Source organism: Strongylocentrotus purpuratus, unplaced genomic scaffold (genome assembly GCF_000002235.5).
Source record: "Strongylocentrotus purpuratus isolate Spur 01 unplaced genomic scaffold, Spur_5.0 spur5_scaffold_7, whole genome shotgun sequence".
Lineage (NCBI taxonomy): Eukaryota > Metazoa > Echinodermata > Echinoidea > Camarodonta > Strongylocentrotidae > Strongylocentrotus > Strongylocentrotus purpuratus.
The window spans coordinates 13073047-13095208 of record NW_022145613.1 but is presented as its reverse complement, the minus strand read 5'-3'; the positions used below and the strand labels follow the sequence as shown (position 1 = coordinate 13095208).

The 22162-nt window shown below is 38.4% G+C and overlaps 2 long non-coding RNA genes across 5 annotated transcripts; both read right to left on the bottom strand.

Moving 5' to 3' along the window:
• Window positions 1-1020: 1020 nt before the first annotated feature.
• On the bottom strand, window positions 1021-8244 carry LOC115919920. 4 transcript variants are annotated; one of them, XR_004062056.1, is made up of 5 exons: window positions 8020-8244; window positions 5111-5203; window positions 2988-3124; window positions 2051-2698; window positions 1021-1558 (listed from the first exon to the last, which is right to left on the bottom strand). It is a non-coding gene; the product is annotated as an uncharacterized LOC115919920 (long non-coding RNA). The 4 variants fall into 4 exon arrangements; XR_004062058.1 differs by having other exon boundaries at window positions 2051-2167; window positions 2596-3124; window positions 8020-8239; XR_004062057.1 differs by having other exon boundaries at window positions 1021-1580; window positions 2051-2167; window positions 8020-8150.
• A 3079-nt stretch (window positions 8245-11323) lies between these two features.
• On the bottom strand, window positions 11324-19528 carry LOC115919848. The gene is made up of 4 exons (XR_004062040.1): window positions 19113-19528; window positions 16278-16504; window positions 15630-15855; window positions 11324-14198 (listed from the first exon to the last, which is right to left on the bottom strand). It is a non-coding gene; the product is annotated as an uncharacterized LOC115919848 (long non-coding RNA).
• Window positions 19529-22162: the final 2634 nt, after the last annotated feature.

Sequence of the window (22162 nt, the reverse complement as noted above, 5' to 3'; positions counted from 1 at the left end):
GCTTTCCTCTACTTTTTGTTCCCCCTTTAACCTCCCCTTAGTGGGGTAGTGAGCACATTTTTTTTTTGGGGGGGGGGCCCTCTTAATTCCCCCCCCCCTTGGTGCTCAAGGGGGGGGGGGCGGGGCATCTCCCCCAAAAGGTTAAATCGACGTGTTTTTACACGTTTTATTTTTGAAGGGACGGCCCCCCCCCCCCCCCGGATCCGCCACTGCCCCTCTCTCACCTCGCTCTCTCAGCTCCACCATTCCTCTCTGTTTCCTCTACTTTCTGTTCTCCCTTTAACCCCCCCCCCCCCCATTAATTCCTCTTTTTCCCCCTGCTTTCAGAGTCTATATCACCTCCCATTTCTTGGTCTTCCTCCTCTTTCAGCCTAACATCATATATCGGGCATATATCATTATTATCGTCCCACTCATTTCTAGCCCTTCCTCCATTTCCTTCCCCATTTCATCCTCTTTTTCCTCACTCAATCCATCTCCTCCCTTCTTCCCTATTCTACTCTATATACCTCTCTCTTCTACCTCCTGCTCCCGCCCTCCTTTACCCCTCCAATTCTGTTTTCCACACTCAGTCTCCTTCTCACCTCGTCCCCTTCTATTCTCTCGATCCTCCTTCCCCACCCTCTCTAAACTCATTCTATCGCCTCATTCGCCGTCTTGCTCATCGTGTTGATATAGGTGATATATTACTATATTATCCTTGTCTCCTTATGTAGAAAACAAAACCTGTTACAATACAAAATATGGGGCACCTATCCCTCTTCACCAACCTCTCCCCGAATCAAAGAATATGTACAACTCATGGTTGGGAGGAACAAAAATTAAAATTTCCTCATAAAAGGAATCAATGTTACTGATCATGCTGAGCTTATAATGCAGTCGCTTGTCTTCACACATTCTTTATATATGAAACAGCCCCGGCAACTGAGTGGCCGGTGGCCGCCTATCACACTGCCCAAATCGCGTTCCAGAGAAGAACAAAGTCCACACAAAGAAATAAAATTCTCGACAAGAGTCAAGTGTTGAAGTGGATAGTAACTTTATTACAATTTATTACATATAATCATGAAAAGTCACATCTATGGGCTGGAAGCCCCCAACTCTGCTAAAACTTTAGCACCTCATGGCGGCAAAGGAAATGAGGTATGAAACAAATTCAGGAACTGCTTCCCATTTTATACCTTCTGACACGTGTGTTGCCCCTTAATAGGGCGTGTCACTACGAGGCATTGCGTCAAATTAATCCCTGGAACCATATACACCCATATTAAAAGGAAATTTATTAATTTTGCGAACTTAACCTCCAGAGTTGAGCTCACCGGACCCACCATTACTCCTCTACAATCCATTGATGTGTATTGCATGTAGTCCACAGTCAGGAGGGTCACAAACCCCTCTACATGTACATCCACTGTCACATCTTGATTCTTGAGATGAACTCGGTAGAAGTATCCACATTGTTTTGGAGTTGCATGCTCCTTCTGGTGACTGCTCCCCCCTTCAGCTACTAGTACAGAAAAGTCCAATGGCATCCTTGTACGCAATTCCGACACGCCGGCTGTTCATGAATAAAATATAAACTATTTTCAAATAGTATACAACTTTAGGAAGTCAAGCTGACATCATCAGTGTATTTCTTCTTCTTTTTCTTCTTGTTCTACTTCTTCTAGTAAGTAATCTTCAAAGAGTTATTCGTTTTATAAAAACATATTGTTCGTTCGACAGGAGTACATTCCTTATTTTCCATGCTTATCAGCCCAACGACAGATCCCAGATAATTATAATAATACATGGTCTTCATGGTCTGAAATGAAATTACTGTATTACCAAACATGCTTTTCATTACTAATATACTACGTTTGCGTAAAAGATCTAATTAAACATTCAGACCATTGTTTTTATGTTTAAAATCACCAATCCAAACGTTGAACTTGGGTTACTGTTGTTAAGAAAATATATTGTGAAAGTGGGATGGGTTGCATGTGGTAAGGATGTGTTGCATGTTAACAATTGCAACAGAAAGTTCTCGCTCTTCTATGGGGCGACTTACTTCAGACACTGTCATCTGGCCTCCGAGCTTTAGACAGCAAGGTCCTTGTCTACCATATCATTGTGAGCTTCTCATTCTACCCTTCATTTGCATGAAATACATTACATGTACAGGCACCTGTTTGTATAGAGACATAAAATAAATTCACTTTTACGGCATGTTCATGAAAGCAATGTGAAGTACTAATTATAAAGTGAACAGCAGGGTAGGGTTCTTGCAGAATTTCTAGAACTCGCAGTAAGGGTGTAATAAATATAAACTTTGAACAATACTGGTATGTAGAAAGGGATTTAGGGTAGCCCGAAATTGGGTCTGGCAATGTTTAATACATTTAGGGTTGACATTATGTTTAGCAATGGATCCAGGATTAAAGTTAAGAATTCATTTTGTGTTACAACATAACCAGTACATAAATGCCTATAGAGCACGTTGTAAAAATCGCTGAATTCTTTTAATTGGTAATACAGTGCTACATGTTTCACAAACTGCAGGCCAGTGTGTTTTTACTTTATAAAATCTATTTTAAATGATACTGTGTTACATACTTTTTTCTCTTCCACTCTACATCATGTTTCTGCTTTCACAATACAGAGGAAGATTTTAAAACTACCATTGATGAGTAAAAGATACATGCAGCTCCACCAGCACCTGGAAAATCAAGTTGTAGAACACCTTCTCCTGAGACAATTGCTTCACATAATTTTTCTACACTATTAAACTTCATCCCTAGGCCTAACCCTAAACCTAAACCACCTTAATCACAATTCCAACCCTCAGTCTAACCCTACACCTTTGACAAAATAAAGCCTAGAGTAGTCGTTGCAGGAGCAAATGTTGAGTTACTAAAAATGCCATGACAGACTCATATGCTATGAATTTATCTCTGTTTCTTTCCCTGATTTGTTAAAAAAACATTGTAATATGCATTATGAATTACCAGTCCATTGTGCTTCGCTCATATATTGCCAGGCACAAGAGGCCATCGCTTAGAGGTAAGGGGCAGAACATCAAGACTGGAAGTGGAACCTCAAGGCACCCCATGATCTCTCAACAGCAAGCCCTTCCTCTCCATCTCTGGAACCGAATTATAAAAATATTCAATAAATATTAACCAAATATGTAAGAATACACAAAAATTGCATTATTTTTTTTTCTTCAATTGTCTTCAATGTTTACTTTCTTTTTCAGCAAAATATGAAGGTCAATTATTTTCTTTTTGCTTGTCATTCTGTTTCGTGTATAGGGCCATTCCATGGTAACTCGCGTTACACCTAATGGGTACATTGACACGATAATGTGCCTATATCTTTAGAACTGCTAGGATCTGCAAGATACTTTTTTCAAACATGGACAGGGTAGATATAGAACAACTGAATGAAACAAAAAAGAAAATTGAAGAACAAACATTTTTAGATTCTTGGATTATTGAATTTTGGTAACTCGCGTTACAAAAAAAGGACATGGTCAATTCTATGAGACCCTCTTTTGGCAAAGTCTCCTCATACTAGACAATCTTGACAAAATCTTTCCTACGTTGATAGTAGGTTGAGACTTACTAGTATCATACCCCATTCACAGTGGCCTCAAACACCGCGACAGCAGCGGGACTGTCCCGCTGCTGTCGCGGTGTTGTCTTCAGTGTGAAGGCTCGGACCCGTTATAAACTATCGCGGGATAACACCGCCTAGCGAGAACGCCGACACAAACTATCGCTAGGGACGCCTAGCTACAGCAGCGGGACAGTCCCGCTGCTGTCGCGGTGTTTACTCAGTGTGAAGGCTCTCCGCTATAACACCGCGACAAACACGTGTGATTTGTTTACTTACCTATCACTGACTTCTTTTCTACAGCAATGGGGAACATAAAGTGAAATAGAAATAAAGTAACCAGTGGATTCAAATTGATTTTATTATTATGTAGGTATTATAATTATCCAAATAAAAATATTTCACACTTCAAAAAATTAAAATATTCTGACTGGAAGCAATAAAAATGCTAGTTTTTTAAAAAGTAATATGATCGAGGATACAAAAAGCAACTTGACATGTTTACCGCGCAATTTCAAGCAAGTATTTCCGGTCATATCGGGGTCACTCGCGGGTCATAAGCCATGCATACACGTGTTTGTTACGGAGGTAATAAAAATCACCCGCTGCAGCGTGAATGGGTACATGATATTTATCCCGCTGCTGCAGCGGGATAACTTTTCTACTGTGAATGCATTTGTAGCGGTGTTATGGCGGTGTCGCCGCTCCGCTACAACGCCGCTACAAATTTCAAAACCACTGTGAATGGGGTATAAGATCACAATATTAAAGATAAGAAACAATGGACTAGTAAAATGCAGGAAGCAAATATGTCGGTAACTCGCGTTACATTTTGTCCGGAGGCCATTTTCACCCCTATGTAATAGATTAAATATCCCAGGACCCCTTAGAAAAGGCTTAGAATATGGAAATATATTCATCTTTTTCAATTTAGCGAAATTTTCAGGAAAAAATATTACAAGAATCCTGTGTAATCTGCAATAAATTGGTTTTTTTTCATCTACAGTCCCACATGTACGTTTTTGATGATGGTTTGAGATCTTAGGAAATCAACGAAAAAGGAAAAATAAATTGTATTGAATTTGAAAGGCCCTAATGTTTTATGAACATCCATGGCATAAGGTTAGTGATAAATCAAAGAATTAACATAAGAGGTACATTTCTTTTTTTGATGTCATGTCCTTCTTCTCATGGAATGGCCCTATAGGACTCCCCCCCCCCTCCCCCCATCCCTTCTTCAAGGCCTTCAAATGTTAATTATAAAAAAAATATATATTGGAAGTTAAAATACACTATAAATAAACACTACAGCAACTTGTTAGTAGACATCTTGTTGCACACATACCATGTAGCCACCCCTGAATCGATACTTCTCATACCAGCCCTTTGCATACCCCTCCAACTTGGCCTTATTTAATGCCCTCACCCATTTAAAAATTTCCTTTTACTTGACTAACTAAACAGGTGAAGTTTTAAAAAGTCCAAGTTAAAAAAAAAATTAAAAAAAAATTACCTTTTCTTGTTGTGGTCCGTTTTCTCCAGGACATTCTTGTTTCAGGCACATACTCAAAGAAGCAAGCATATGGTAATACACTCTGTATATTTCCTGTAAAAGAGAGGGGGAAAATTTATTCTTAAAATAGCTAGGTTCACATTCAGACTCAGTGACTGAAAACAACAGTCACTGCTACAATGTTTGCAGTCTAAAGACTGAGAGTAGAGACAGAGTCTTGACGTAAACTAAGAGACATAGAGTCAAGACTGCGCCAAAAAAAGATCAATACTCTAGAGTAAATTTAGAAACCACTAGCATGACTAGGCACTAGACTACACTTCACTGCAGAGTGCAGTATACTTCTTCTCCTTCTTGAAGATAATCTGCCTCCTATCCTTCAATACCGGTACTGAAGATTCTTGCAGATGCCGTATATTCATGTATATATATATATATTCGGCCTGAGTGGGGTGTGCAGGTAGACCACTACATCAGGTTTTTCCCCTATTCTTATACGAATAGTGCCGTGGGTTCTTAACGTGCAAGGGTAGTGATTATCCTGTACACGGGGTCTCCTTTTAACATCCTATCCGAGACGGATTGTTTTCCATGTAACATAGCCTGCGTCTATGAAACAACAAGGGGAGGGGCACGTTAACACACAACGCTTGCTTTAGTCATCCGCCTGGGTGCGATTCGAACCCAAGATCTTTGGGCCGACAGGCAGACGCTTTACCGACTGAGCCAATTTGCCTCCTAGTCCTCCTACTGTCTACCGACTAGACTCTAGATTATTTACATTTCTATTTTAATTCTAACTTAACTAAAGTCTAGTGAAATCTTTACTCCAGGGAGCTCCGTCACCGAAGCCCTTCGGAGGCCGTAGGCGGAGTTCTCTGAAGCATGTACATGTATAGCATGGAGTAAGTGAAATCTAAACACTGTTTGGGGGTTTGCAGTTTATTGCAGGAGTTGTTGTTTTGGCTGCTTACAGCTTAGCCTGCCCTTGAAATAAAAATGGAATTTTCAATTCTAAATTTATTAAATCCGACAGCCAAGTCCGGATAACAGCAACGGATGACAGTAGATCTACTACTACAGTATACCACTCCAGCAAAGTATAGACTGATATAGACCGAAAGCTTCAGTCTCTGATATCGACGGTTGTTCTGCTGAAATTGCATCTGGCTCATCTGACCGCCTCTATACATAGACTGAAGTACGTCCTATGGTGACTGAGTGGAACAAATGGTTTGGTTCGGCAGGACCGCGATGAATGAGATATGCAACAAGATTTTTACTCTTTACATCCTCATATATTCACTTTGGCTGTAAAATTACATTTGACTATATTAACAAATAAAAAATAACAAAGAAATATCTACTTTGACTTACGATAGCTTGCTCATTTAGATCCTACATTAACAAGTCAACGCAAAGCGTAGCATCCCCTCGCAGGGTACAAATGGCCTATATACATGTACATCAGAACAAGTTAACTCCATTGGACTATACTATTATATTACTAGGCAAGGAAGTTAACCACATTTTCACATATATGACCTTTCACCTTTCACCTACATACTCGGAAATTAAACTTAGCCTGTATTTTGATATCATGTACCTTCATATCAAATTTCATTAAAATCCGTCAAACATTACCGAAGTTATTGATCGGAATCCAAAATTGTTACGGACGCACGCACGGACGCACGGAAGGGCGGACGGCAGTGTTTCTATATCCCCTCCGACTTCGTTGCTAGGGGATAATGATTAATCCGAGAAAGTCTTGTAGTCAACATGATTCGTTGTCAGCCACCTGGTTTTTAGATGATGAATATTCATTTTTTCTAGACTAGTACTAGCCTAGATCTAGTAGTAGTAGACCTCTAGGTGTCATCAATTGTCACTAGATCTAAGTAAAGTACACATTTTGAGTGAAATCAGCTGAGTTTTGTACAGTGCTGTGTGAAATGTTGAGAATCAATAGCACAGCTTTTAATACACAGCCAGGACGCAGGAGGCGAGTTTGCTCAGTTAGTAAAGCGTCTGCCTGTCGAAGCAAACATGGAGATATAGATCTAGGTCACGTCTAGAATAGCGCTTAATAGCGCCTTTACTTTAGGCCTAAGCGCTTTACAACAAGTATATAGACCCTAAATATTATGAGATCTACTATCCTTCTTCTTCAAGATAATCTGCCTCCGGCCTCCTTCAATACTGAAGATTCTTCAAGAAGCCTGCCCTAGAATCTATACCATTGCCATAGGCCTATAGGCCTACTTTAGTACTAGGCCTGATTGGGGTGTGCATGTGGACCATTACACTAGGGTCTAGATTTCACTACTTACTAGACCTCTAGCTATAATTTATAGCTACGAATAGTGCAATGAAATGGATCTTTGCAAGGGTGGTGACTCTCCTGTACACGGGTCCTCCATTTAACGTCCTATCCTGTTTTCCACTTGACATAACCTGCGCCTATGAACAAGGGAAGGGGAACGTTAACACACTTCAGTCATCCGCCTGGGTTCGGGTCGAACCCGGGATCTCCCTTCTTAGATCTAGACTAGACCTATATAAAAATTAAATATTATTTATTATTATTATGCAGCTAGACTATGTGTTCAGTAGACAGTAGGCCGTAGGGTCTGTTGCGAAAATGCCCGGGAGTTCTAGGGCGGGCACTACATGCAGCTTCCGCTCTCAGGTCGCGCCTGAAATTGGGCAATTTAATTAGATCTAATTAAAGTTAGAATAGATCCGTCTAACTTACTTAGGCCTACTCATGCACTCGCCCCGGCACACGAGCTCTAACTCTCAGGATCAATCTTTGTTTAACCTCCGGAAAGTATTCAAATATCAAAAAATACATAAATATCACCTTATGAATACGAAATTACGGAATAAATATGACATGTACTTACAGGATTTCTACAGAAAACCGTGTCCAGCACCGAAGTTGCCTAGCTGTTACTGTATGTGTACAGATAAGGTCGTTGTTTACGTTTTAGTTGGATATAGGCGCGCGCTAGAGCGAGCGCGACAGTGCAATTAGACTCGTTCGCGAACTATCAATACATATTATTGACTATATAAACTTGTTATTTGTTTTATGAAACGGATTTTTACTTCTATCGCAGATTGAATTCTTAATTAGATGTGTTATAAATAACAAATTTGTTATATTTATTTGATTCTGAGTTCAATGCTGCGGATATATTCGAGTCTCGTAAGACTTCTGGTGCATTTGAGTCTTGAACAAGACTATTCAGTCGCTACCCCTTGGTAGGCTGTTCTTAAAGAAAAGATCCGCAATTGTCAATGACTGCTAATTTGTGTCGATCACGTTGTCATTTAAGTTGTAGGCAGTTTTGTTTGTTAAAGTTCTGTTTCAAAGGGAAACAATTATCTTCATAAGCCAATTAAGTCGAATTCAGAAGAATGTTAGATGGTGCAGAGGTACAGCTCAATTAGACTATACTGTGAAACTAAGGTCAGTATATAGCTAGAGAAACACTGATAATGAATATATGATGATGACGATAATAATAATAATAGTAATAATAATGATAATAATAACAACAATAAAAACTTACAATAATGATAATAAACCATATGCTTGAGGCTTGGAGCTTTTATGTCACTGAGTCAATTCAGTTCGCACCATTTGACAGTTTTGGTTAAATTATGCTCTCGCCAGATCAGACATTGAATATATATTTTTCAAATTAAAACTTTGTATGTATTTAAAAACAAAATTGAATAGCGGAACTACAATTCATCGCCCCAGATTTAATACCGCTTGAACACTCATGCTGAGGATCAATTTACAAGAAACATAATAGCATATATACCTCAAAGTTAATTGTGCTGAAAATAAAGTTTATTGAGGGGGTGCATTAAAAGAAAACATATGGAGATAATGAATAATAACATATGCAAGGTAAACCAAAAAAGCCCAAATCTATACCATATAGATGAATACCAAGGTTTGATTGTTCTAAAACGACTGCAGGATTAAATAAATTCCTATTATGCGAATGATTTATTTAACATGAAATGGGTATACATAAACATTGTTAATATCGTGATATCCAATAATCATACAACTTAAATAGTTTCATATTATTATTATACACACTAAGCAGTGGCAAACCCTACACACACAACAGCTCTTACATCTATTTGTCACATATTGCAGCTATAATCTTCTATAGATTTCTTGTGTTAGAATATTCACCACATAATGTGTATAATTTTGTTAGTTTTACACTAATTATTATGGAAAGACATAAGAACGTATTAGGTTCAACTTTGCATATGAACTGCATAATAAATAAATGGCAGGAAAAAAAAATCTGAATTCGTCTAATTGCTACGCAAATTCTACCTTTAATTAAACGTAATTAAACGGCGTGATACACCCTTTCCTGCATGTAAAATACACGACGTGTAAATCGATTTCCACACAATCTGTCACGAATGGGATCCATCCTGAATGGAAAAATGTGTATGTACGAAGGTTTACAGTTCGAGATGGTGTTATTGTCTTGTTTAGGTACTTTGTTCAACTTTTTGTCTTGCGCTTTAAATTGATGATTCAAACTTTGTAGAGTGATAGTTCATGCCATTACATATTTTTAGAATCAATTTTTGAAACACGGTTACATTAAAAACATATTTTAAAAATTAATTAACCTAATCTATTTTGAAGAGCGCCCTCGCTTTTATCCTCGTATCGACGTACCTAATAATATTGCACTTTACTTTTATGTCAGCTTTTTTTCTGGTCAATATAGAGGTTTCTTTCAGCTAGATTCCTTTCGTGTGCATCCAACCTTCTTTCAAATTGGTCTTACAACTGATTGGATTCAAATGTTTGTCCCTAAACGGAAAATGTGCTTAAATAGCGCATTGTTCTTAATATGTGTGCCATGTTTTGTCAATGGAGGCTTCTAATTGTAGCCACTGCCCCCTTTTAAATATAAGACGGATTATCTACAAACTATATTAAAACCGTGTAACAATTTAGGAAATTTATCAATGAGAATTACAAAAAATGATTATAGATTATTGAAAATAAAATTTAGCCATGCCCATACATTCAGTAGAATTGCCTTAGTAAGATATATTGAATGTCTTAAATCATAGATGTAATTTTAATTTTAACGGCCGGGGCATTGCAGGAAAATGTGAAAAATAGTATTTGACAAAATATTGTGCATCAGTTTATAAAATGTACATTGTATGAGTGATGAGGGGCAGCATTGTAATGAAAAGCTTGACAATTTTGGCCCTAGAATATAGTTTTTTGATTTTGTTGTTACATAAGAGGGTTTTCATGACATGCAGTGAAATCACAGGGTTATATCAATGCCCTTCTAGTTCCCAATTTGCGACATAGAGTAGAGAACACCGATGTGTTTTGAACAGCTATCATGTTTCTGTGGAGATCCAGAATATAATCTAGCTCTGAGCAGATGTTTTACTTTTCTCGGAATCTCACAGCCCTTAGTCCAAATATTTTTACTTTACTTTAGCGGCGTCCTACCGGTTTCTCGTAATATGATGGACCAGGACTCCCCTCTCCAAATCTCAACAACCCATTTCACATCAAGTCTCTCTTAATCACACCAAGGCACAGCTGGCAGCCATTATACTTAAAGTATGTGGCGTCTACACTCAGGGGCGGATCCAGCCGGCGAAAAGAGGGGGGGGGGGCAAATCTTGAGAAAACAATTTAGCGCCGACTAAGCCGGCCGGTGAAAAATGAGAAAACGCGGGGGGGGGGGGGCTGGGTGTAGAAGCACATTTTTTTTTTTGGGTACAGTTTTAGAGGAAAAATTTAGCGCCGACTCAGCCGGCTGTGAATAAGCGGGGGGGGGGGGGGGGGGGGGGGGGTAAGAGCACATATATATTTTTTTAATATATTGGGCCCACTTCGTGAGAAAATATTTAGCAGCGATTCATCCAGTCGGTAAATACGCAGGGGGGGGGGGGTGTAATATTTTGTTTTGGTGTGGGCGAAATTTAAAAAAAAAAATTTGGGCGCCGCTTTTGTTTTTGTTTAAAAAAAGGTTAAATTTACGTTATTATTCTATTTTTTTAAACATTTTTTTTAGACTAGAGGGTGGGGGGGGGGGGAGCAGGGCCGGAAAAATCGCCACGTGGATCCGCGTCTGTCTACACTGACTTAATGGCACAAACGAACAATTCAAAGACATGAAATTGCAAAAGAATAAATCTCATCCAGTTTGAAGTACATGTAGTACAATACTGATAAAATCGTTTATTAAAGATATAATTCTTCTGTCAATATTGTTAGAAGAAACACATTCTTGGTAATAATATAACGTCGGGTATTTAGGGTAGCTGAACAACAACAAATGTAAAAACACATAGATGTTTATACAGGCAAATAAAGTACAAATTGCATTCAGAGAAAGGATCCATCACCAAAGAAAAAAACAAATTATAATAGAACCTACAAATGTACTCGTTATTACACATCTCATGATTGCAATTAATATAAAGATGTCAATACAAGTTGATACTATGAAAGAGAGAAAAGACTAATGCACATGCCTCTCAAAAAAGACATACAAAAGACATAACCTCGCACTCATCAGAGCGAAACTGGAGAACATAGAGCCAAAATAACTACACTACTTTAAGATCCTTTCCTATCCAATCCAACAAGTCTGAAAATTTGAGACAAAAGGCATCATTATGTAATTGCTGAACTAACCCAATTACACATTCCTCTATCGATTGATTTGCTTGAGAGGAATACCTATAGGGGGGGGGGAGGGGTATCTGAAATGATATGTGACATCCCATCAAGGAGTGAAAAGAAAAGTAAAGGAATGCAACATGATCGACCCCTCCCACATATGCTCCAACTTGAGATTCCAGTTATCTGTCTAAACAATTAATTCAATTAATAAGAGCAGCAGCCCCCCCCCCCATGACATCAGTGCCCTCTCAGTAACTCAACCCATGCTAAACTATTAACACTACCGATTAATTATCAAAAAACCAAGATCATGACAAGATATCAGTTGACAAGTCTTAAACTGCCTATAACAGGAATATCAATTATTTAAGTTAAACTTACACTGTACATGCACTATGTATTTTCTGAGAAGACTGTAGGTATTTGTTTAACCTTTTCCCTCATAAAAGATAGAGAGATTATATAAAACTTGCACACCAGAGAATTCGAAAATTTACCAGCAATTACCCTTAGCTTAATTACCTAATGTGATGGGTGTATTTTTGCTACCCAAGAATACATGCCAAAATAAAATCAATATGATTTTAAAGAATTGTATACATTTGAATGTGGGCAATTCAACTAAAATTGACCATGAGCCGAACTCATGAAAATTGGCAATGACTTCAAAAATATATATTTCCTGTAATGACAAATTTAGTACCAAACACAGGAAAAAAGGTATACAAATAGGAAAAAAATCACCCCGTTCTTTTCTTTGAGTAGAATAATAATATTGAAAATTGTTTACGCATGGCTTAATTGGGTTAACATCTAGCAAGAACTTTAGTACCCCAAAAATGCTCCAAAAAGAAATTGTATAGCAATTGTAAATAGTATAACCTTATATTTAAACAATTATGTTCAGAGTATAAGCTTTTGTTGATACCTAAATAAGACTTATTACTTATTGAGCTCTAAAACTCATACAGTTTTGAATTAAACCGACAATGGTTAATGAAAGAAATGAAATCCCATCGCAAACACAAATAAAAGCAGTCACAAAAAGTCAACACCACCCTCTCCTCAGAAAATACATGCCTATAATTGTGATTTCAAAATTCTGTAATAACCGATACATTGGTTAATTGGTGTGAAAAACCTAAATACAAGCTAAACATAATGAATAAAAAGATTGATTAAAAAGATACTTCATTCTGAGATGACTCTTTTGTAATTAATCAAAATTGTAATAATAATCATAATGCATGTAAGTACTTTAATTGCTGATTTAGAGAGAAGGAGAAAAAGTACATGAGAGGGGAGGATAAAATAATGAAGAATGGAAAAGAGAAGAATGAAAAACAATAATATGGTAAGCAAAAATAAATAAATACAAACATGACAAAGATAATTAAAATCACAGTTGGTTGTTAAGGAGTTGTACGATATAGGGAATAATTGAAGTGCGGTGTCTCTCAGTTCTACAATAGGGTATAGTTATTTGTGTAGAGAGTTTCATAGTTCATGGCAAGAGGTTTGGCGACGAGTTGGCGATAGAACATAATTCGATCTGGTGATGACTTAAACAGTTTGAGAGAAAAGGATTCAAGAAGGGCAAGACGGCAAGAAGTTAGACTCTGGAGAGAAACGAGTGGTTTCATACAACTGTTCTTATCCAAGGATAATACAGCAGACACGTTTCTGCACTTTCTTCAGACTGCAAGATAACTGTTCGGGAAATTGATGTGGACCAAACTGGAGAAGCGTATTCTAGCGAAGATCGGATATATGTCGAGAAGATGTCTGCTAGATCTTCACATGATACTCTGAGATGTCGTAAATGTATAGTCGCTTGCCGGCACTTGATATCATATCAAACACTTGGAAATTCCATTTGAGATCTGACTGTAACTCCCAGAATTGTCGGAGTGGTGCAGTTTTGGATGGCCTTGTGGTCTAGGTGCAGCATTTGAAGGGCTGGTTGGATACACTTGAGGAAAACTTACTTGGATTTGGTTTTGAACTGCTCACGTGAGTAAAATTCCTTGTCCATTACTAGCTAGTACTTCTGTACTTGTCATGTCTAGTATAGTTACACAGAGTCCAGTTTCTCTCCAACTATTCAGTTACATACTGTGCAATGCAGTGAATGCTCCTGATGGTAAAATGTATCTAAATCACTGACTGTTCTTGCCCCTTTTAATTCTCCCGCAAGATGTCTGAAATGACCATGGTTATTTCAAAATCGCATGTCTTTTCAACTGGAGTTCACCATTCTTTGGGATGTGCTGTTTTGTTTTGGGGAAACCAGGTGAATATTGCTCCACTGATAACTTTGGTCGAGCCATTTGATGCAGTGTTGAAGTTGTTCCTTTGCTAGTAGCTCTATCAAATAAAAGAAACAAAACAGAAAAGAAAAAAATCATTAAATTTTGATAAAAAGTGAAGGAATAATGTAATAACGGATGCTGAGCTTGAGCAAAGCTGCAAAGGAGATAAAAAAAGGGACACCAATCAGACTACTGTAAGATAATTTCTCATTTCAACACTTCGACACAAATTTCCTTACGTGCTTGAGGCTCTATTTTGTTTCCTTTGCAGGACTTTATCTGTTTCAAAGTATTGCAGACTGCTGGCCTCAACTTATCTTCACATTACTGATTTTTTTTTAATAAATAGTGTATAATATAGGCTTAAACACTATCATTTTAATCTTGAATAAATACCCTTTTTACTTTGTACAGATTAATGTGGCACATTTAAACATTAATATGAATATCATAAGTAGGTGTTTCTTCTAAATGATCCAACAGATGCAATACTAATTGGTAAAGATCGAAAATTACATATCTTGAAAACAGTCCAACATGAAGAAAACTGCACGTTCTCGCAAAACAGTTTATGTTATGCCTCAACAATAACGTTTGCTGTAAAAAGTGCGTGACTATTTCAACACTCTATGCTAGTGGGAGGCGGGTCCGCCAAAACATATATCTTGAGATCAAAGTATCATTAGATTAAATTTTCATTCCTGGATTTTGTACAGTTTGGGGTTTCAGAGATTAAAAAATAAAAAATAAAATCCCTCCATTGTGTAAATTCTATAATGTTATCTGTATTAAACAATGTGAGAGTTTTTTCTATTGGCATAAAGAGAAATCCTTATGTGACCTTTGACCTACTTACCCCAAAATATAATCAGATTGTCTTCCTAAAGTGATACATACATGTACTATTAGCAGGTTTGAAGTTCATACCTCAAATGATTACTAAGATATCGCAATTACAAGGCTTAAAACGCATTCATTAAAAAAAAAAGTGGCAACAACCAAAGGAAATTGGAAATGCCCTTTAGGCTCCCTGCACCAAAAGCAGGCATGGTGTTAGGACTTGTATGTGACAGAAGTAATTGTGAGGCAAAAGAAGCTGTGAAGGTGGAAGGATAGCGAGGATATCGTACATGATCAAGAATGTCAAATGCAATCAGATCTATAAACGAAACTTAAAACAGAATTGGGTGTACAGAATCATGCTACTTGTATGACATCAAAGTATGCCCCCCCCCATGCCCCATGCTAAAACAAAATTCACTCAAATGTGAAGATGCAAGGAAATTTATAAAATTGACTTAATCTCTGGGAAAATCACAAATGATGGGAACACTGGATGTAGCATTAGGTGTATAGGATCATGCTACTTGTATAGCATCAACGTATGACCCCCGCCCATGATGATTATACGACTGAGAGTGCGTCAACCATGATCACTGCTGTTAATGAGACAGCCCCACACCCATTGCTGCTTCGATGTACTTACCCCAATATGTAATTTCTTTCATAGCAGGTAATTAGCAGGCAAGTGGTTGTGTCTAAGGGTTGAATAACAGCTTCAATTGAGGCAAAGTGTCCCCAGTGCTGTCAGCTGCACCATAATCAGGCACGGTGTTTAATAGGACTTGTTACAGAGGTAATTGTGAGGCAAAAGAAGCTGCGAAGGTGGATGGATAGCAAGGATCTCCTACATCTTCAAGCATGTTTGGTTTCTGTTCATAATAGATGCAATATTAACATTAAATTACACTAATTTTATGACAGCTAGCATTCAAATCAATGTGAAGATGTAATCAAATTTATAAACGTAACTTAAAACAGAATAGGGTGTACAGAATCATGCTACTTGTATGACATCAAAGCATGACCACCCCCCCCCCCCCATGCCCCATGCTAAAACAAAATTCACTCAAATGTGAAGATGCAAGGAAATTTATAAAATTGACTTAATCTCTGGGAAAATCACAAATGATGGGAACACTGGATGTAGCATTAGGTGTATAGGATCATGCTACTTGTATAGCATCAACGTATGACCCCCGCCCATGATGATTATACGACTGAGAGTACGTCAACCATGATCACTGCTGTTAGTGAGACAGCCCCACATCCATTGCTGCTTCGATGTACTTACCACAATATGTAATTTCTTTCATAGCAGGTAATTAACAGGCAAGTGGTTGTGTCTAAGGGTTGAATAACATCTTCAATTGAGGCAAAGTGTCCCCAGTGCTGTCAGCTGCACCATAATCAGGCACGGTGTTTGATAGGGCTTGTGACAGAGGTAATTGTGAGGCAAAAGAAGCTGCGAAGGTGGATGGATAGCGAGGATCTTCTACATCTTCAAGCATGTTAGGTTTTCTGTTTGTATTAAAAAGATGCAATATGAAAATAAAATTAAAAAATTGCTCAAACGGCATTCGATCACTCCAATTTGAAGATGCAAGCAAATTTATAAAATTGACTTAAATAATGTTTGGAAAAATCACAAATGATAGGAACCACTGGATGCTGAATTGGGTGTATAGGACCACCCTACTTGTATGGTGCAAAGTATAACCCCCCCCCTCCCCCTTATGGCTTATATTCATGACTGAGAGGTCAACCTTGATCACTGCTGTCAGTGTAAGGGTTGAATAACAGCTTCAATTGAGGCTTAGGGGGGGGGGGGGGGCTAAGTTTTCAGAGGGGGGGGGGGGGGTAAAATGTCCTTTTGCGGTAATTGTCAGGGGTGATTGTCCGGGGGGGGGGGGGTAATAGTCTATAGAACCCTATAACAACACGTACTACACCGATGCAGAATTAGGTGCATAGGATCATTACCCCCCCCCCCTCCCTCCACTATAAATAGCTTTCCCTGAATTGTTCAAGTCAGTGCTTATTGTGTACTACTGTATATGCCCTTTGCTTGTTCGTATTGTTAGATTACAACAGTAATTACCAAAACAATATCATTTTTTTCTTCAAAAATAGAGTTGGGCCAGTGTATGATCCTAAGAAACAATTTTACCAAAAAAAAATTACATTGATAACTCATTTCAATGAAAACATATAAAATCTGATTGATTAAAATATAATGAAATTATAACATAAAGAACAATTAATATACTCCACCTACAAAATATTCAGTGAAAAATCCTGGTTATTATGTGTTAATGGCCAATAACATGCTGTCTGCTCCATAATGCATCATCATTCCATTTTGCCATTTAATGGTCCCAAATACAAAAATAGATTTTTTTTTTTTTTTTTTTCAAATCTTGTGATGTGTATTTCTAACAATGAGTTATTCCTATCATTCTCTATCTTTATGAAAAAGAAAAATAATAATTGCAAATTACAATTATGGATGTGGCTCTTTTACTTGTCCTTGCATGGCCCTAGCTTGACTTCCTGCAGGGTACTTTGTGCCAAGTTATTTCTCTAAGAGTGGAATTGATGTGAGGAATATTGCCATTTTCAGTAGGGGCACTGGTCTGAGAATGAAGATTGTCCGCATAAACAAGAATATCCTGGTAAACGCGGACAAGTCTCGACCTAAAAAAATAAGGATAGTCTGCAATTTTCACAGATGTTTTTTCTTCTTCGGTGCTCTGCGGGTACAGGGTTCCTGATCCGCGTGCTGGCAATTAATGCGAAAAAACGGATTCCGCGTAATAAAATACCCCCAGTTCACCGTCTACTTTCTATGGGTTGTCCGTCTTCCCTAGGATTTATTGTTCATAAAAGTGAAAGTCTCTGCGTAAGTGTAAAATGCATTATGGAGCATCATCGCGGAATTCGTTTTTCGCATCACCAACGCGCGGATCAGGAATCCGGATCCTTCACAAAAATGTGGATGATCCTTATTTTTCTGGATGCGAATGGTCTGCGTTTACGAGGGTATTGTCGTTTATGCGGACGATGCTTATTCACGTACCAGCACCCCTACTGATTTTGTGAATAAACCATTGTTGTTGTTTTTTATCGTGTAGGCCTATATAATCTACAGACATGTGCAAGCATAGCGCACAATGAACCGTTAGGCTATACTTTGCAGAGTCCTTGAATGAGTGGTGGAATATTTCACAAGCATGTCAAGAATTTGTAGACAATATGGTCATCTTGACTATAAAATAATTATTTAAAATGAAATACCTACATAGTACATTGGCTATATAGCGCCAAACATGCCAAATGAGGAGAGTGAGCAGCACAAATAGCCGCAGTATTATCAAGGTTTGCCCAAAATTTCATTGAATTTTCTGTTGATCTAGATCTAGACAGAGTCTATCATAAAGTCTATCGATGCGCAAACGCTAGTGAAACAAAGTGCAATGGAATAAAATCAAGCTTTCAAGGGGCATTTTTTGCAGTTTTTCAACGCGATTTTGAGCTGTGACTGTGAGTGTGAATCAGATGAAATTAAATAAGAGAACTGATTTTTTAAGGTTATTTAAACTGCAGTATGATTTTGAAGCATCATAATGATTTAGATCTATATTCAATATTCAATTGAACAATAATTTACATTTTCTCCTATTTATAATTTAGTAGGCCTAGATCTAGACACCTAGATCTAGATCTAGGCTACCGGTATTTGTTTTGTAGACCTAGAAATCTACATAGATCTACATGCATGTGTGGAAAAGTAATAGGAAATCCAATGAGTTTTATGACGTCGATTACCGGTTAATTAATGGCTAGACCTTATGCATTGAAATTATAGGAGTGTGAAGTGGAATTTGGTATGCTCAAGTTGGATGAATTTTGATTGTACAACACTTTTTCGTAGAAAAATTGCCAACACACACACACAAATAACGATAGAATCACACACAGAAAAGTTTATATTTGGGACTAGATCTAGATAGGTCTCATGAAATACAAAGGCAAATGGTTTTCAAACAATATTAGTCCTTATAATTAGACTCTATCGATTATTCCTCTGACTAAGATGAATATCTAGATCTATATATTTAAAACTTACGGTATACATTGTAGATATTTTTGGAGTGAAGACAAGGAACCACCAGCAGGGCAAGGCTAGCTGCGCCGACCAGCTGAAACTGTATCTGATGCTAGCCGCAGGTATGCGAGCTCTGCGGGTCTAGCGGGGACGCCGGCGGTCGACGCCAGTCCTGGGCGTACTGCAGAGAGCTAGCCTTGCCGGGTCGGGCTAGCTAGCCCTGCCAGCTAGGCCGGACCCATGGGGAGCGTCGGGGTTTTAATGCCCCCTTTTCCTTCCAAAAAAAGCAAAGAATTTTCAAATAAATGTTCAGTTTACGCATTCAGAAATGCCTCAGAATGTACCATAAAGCATCTTATAGTTCAATTTTTTTCCGGGGCCCTTTGGCCCCGGACCCCACGCCGATTTAACACTTCATGCCCCTCCTTTAAAAAAAAAACTCTTGGATTCGCCGCTTACAGCGGGTCGAACATGGTGATGTATTTCGCATAGGCTGCACTCGTACTCCCTGATAATACGCACGCGTATTCCGCACAAGCATTCCCAGCAACTTACTGTTACAGAATATAATCTAAAGGCGACGATCTACAGAAGCTGAGTAGCGCGCGCGCGCTGGAAGACTTGTTTCCTCAGTATCTTACTGGGTCATCAGTATATTCTAGGTGACAATATAGTTCCAGTACATGACTATTGCAACTATATCACCTAGGTTATCAGATTATATTCTGCTCTGATATTAACCGACCACATTGGGTAATCCGCTACGGTACTTTGCTGACTCGATTATTGGTATCAGGTGGCAAATGTACACTCTTCAAATTGAGTTGTAGAATAGTAAAATTAGCGATACCTTCAGTATGTATAAAGGAATGGTTCCGCGGGAGAAGAATTCTGTATGGTCTATGGGATTTCGTCTCTGCAACGTTTTCACCGATAAACTGAAGTAAGCAATTGAGCAATTTCACAGTACCGTTGCGTTTGCTGGTGCCTTCATTTACATGGAAAGCGAACACGAAAACTGTAATTGATTGCGCTGTATCTTATATTTGGTCAATCTACTTTTTCGTTCGCGTTGATCTGATCATGTGAAAATTACAGTTGTGAAAATTCCCAGTTGTGGAAATAAGTGAAATTACAAAGATATTTTGATTATCTGGGACATGGTAAGATTTAGTTTATACATCTGTAGTGACCAAATGTCACGATTTTTAACGTTTGCATGAATAACGTTTCATGCATTGATTTGTACGTGTTTAGATAATACGTATAGCTTTCCTATTCTCAAAATGGTGATTGTAGAGTTAATTTCCATGCGTGGTCGGCGATCCGCTGTCTGGCCTTGCATACATGTCCCAACCGGTTCTGTCTGGTTCGTTAATATATTATATTGTTATGTAGATTTTGTATTGTTACATATAGCGCGTGTACGTGCATATTAATTTTGTGCGCGTGTTTCAACTAACCACGCTAAATCAGCGACTGGGCTTCCCTCTGATTTTCTATGTGGAAATTAGAGGGATTATTTTCATTGGTACACACAGGTCGTTACTGTGTTTTTGTCTATCGTACCGGTCGAATTTTTGTCCAACATGGACTCACGACCTCTCCCGGCCGATGGACTTGCTCTTCGTTGTGTTGACACGATTATTATCGTCATCGATCGTCATCACCTCGCTATCATCTGCTGTGTTGTGTTGTGTCGTGTTATCTTCATCGGTAGAAAACAGGGATTCTACGTAATTCCAATACGCACTCCCTAGTCCCTACAACAAGCGCTAAGGAGGGCGTATTGGAATTACATGGGATCCGGGTCTTCTACCGATGAAGATATAACACGAAATATGATAGTATAAAGAGATTTTGGAGGTTTATCAAACATACTACAGGTCTGACAACACAATAAATGGAGGATATTGTGTTCACATCAAAGGGTGTAGTAAAGCTGCTCTTTGGCGTGAAGATACACATCTGCTGGACCGGACGGTATACTCCACGAGTCTTGAAGCAATTGGCAACAACTCTGGCTCCTCTTCTTTGTGATATATTCCGCTTGTCATATGTAACGAGTGTAATACCAGAGGACTATGGCGTGAAGCGAATGTTGTACCAATCAACAAGAAACGTAATATCTCAGCTCCAGTGAACTATCGTCCCATCTCACTAACATGCATTTGCTGCAAACTAATAGAACACGTTCTAACCAGCAATATCATGAAGCATGGGGACAGAAATAGCATCATCTTCTCCCTTCAATATGACTTTCGCAAGAATATGTCATGTGAACAACAGTTATTAGGATTCACAAGCGACCTGCACAAGAACTTGGATGAAGGACGTCAATCGGATGCTATAATCGTGAATTTTTCGAAAACATTCGACAAGGTTGGGAATCAACTTGAACAAAATGAACTTCTATGGTATCAGAGGGAAGAATCTTGGATGGATCCAAAGCTTTCTACATGAAAGAAGTCAGAGAGTCCTTTTGGATAGCAAGAACTCATCATCAATAGCAGTAGAATATGGAGTGCCACAAGGGTCGGTTCTTGGAACTTGTCTCTTTCTATTCTACATGAATGACTTGCCAAATCGTCTAGCATCTAAAGTTCGCTTATTTGCCAATGATACGATTTCTACATGACCATCTACAACCAACATCATGCACACAATCTTCAACAAGACCTCAACAGGATTGGAGACTAGGCCGAAAAATGGATGATGGTTTTTTAACACAGACAAATGCAAGGTACAACATGTGTATCATCTGAACAACACCCCCCTTGAAACCGTTGACTCTGCGAAGTACTTGGTTGATATCATCATTTGTAATCTCAAGTGAACCCAACATATCAATCATACTGTCAACGAAGCCAAAAACTTCATTGCCTTTCTAAGACGCAATCTACATATTAAATCTTCTGACCTCAAAGCTACTGCCTAAAAAACGTTGGTTCGACCGATATGTTTGGGACCAAGCTTCCAACAACCATATTCATAAAGTTGAAATGGTGCAAAGAAGAGCTGCAAGATTCATTCTGAATCGGTTATACCTCAAGTGTCAGCAGTATGCTGAA